The sequence below is a fragment of the Vulpes lagopus genome, chromosome 14, assembly GCF_018345385.1.
Source record: "Vulpes lagopus strain Blue_001 chromosome 14, ASM1834538v1, whole genome shotgun sequence".
NCBI lineage: Eukaryota > Metazoa > Chordata > Mammalia > Carnivora > Canidae > Vulpes > Vulpes lagopus.
In genome coordinates, this window is record NC_054837.1 from 10,577,664 (window position 1) to 10,578,574 (window position 911).

Below are 911 nucleotides of genomic sequence, written 5' to 3' on the forward strand. Positions count from 1 at the left end.
GATTCTCCCTAGAGCCTCCGGAGGGAACTCAGTCCAGCCTACACCTTGCTTTCAGCCCAGTGCTACTGATTTCAGACTCCTAGCCTGTGAGAGCATAGATTTCTGTAGTTTTAAGGCACTCTGTGGTAATTTGTCTCAGCAGCCACAGGGAAATAATATCCACTCCCATCATGCTTGGCCAAGTAGGCCAAGCAGAGGGGGCAGCCATGGCTCAGCAGTGAGACCAATCCTCAGACTCTGACAGGGGGAGGTATGCCCCTGTGGGACATTTGGGTAATACCCAATGCTCCCAGGAGCCAGTGTGGGGCAGGACCCCCAGGTCAGTCCAGTGAGGCACACCAGGAAGGACAGCCCACCCAGCAACTGGCAAAGCCTTCTCAGAAACTGTTGAGAATATCAGTTCTCAACTAGGGATGATTTGGACACTGGTGGTGGTAGAGGGGGCATCTTGCAAGTAGAAGCCAGGGATGCTGCTCGACATACTACAATGTGGGGATAGCCCCCCCACAAAGACTATTTCACTCAAAATGTCAACAGTGCTGAGAGTGAGAACACGGGCAATTGTTGGGGCTGAGGACCAGGGTGGAGTCTTAGGTCCGATTTCATCCAGCCTTTTTCCAGGCACAGCGGACAAGATCCAAAGATGGTCCTCAGCCCTGGTAAGAGTCAGGGGCAAGTATCCCCTAACCCCAGCCCTGCCTTCCCAGCAACAGGCAGAGCCCAGAGAGCTGCAATGTAGAGGCCTGGCAGGTGGTAAGGGTGTTGCCTCTGTCCAGGGGTGGCCTGGGCAAGGCCAGCCAGTCACTAGGTCTGTTTCCACACCTCCGTGCTGGTGTGTTGTGGAGGACTGTAGGAGCTCAGTGTGTGTGCTTTCTAGGGGTCCCCTCCCACACTTAGACCCCAAATCAGGC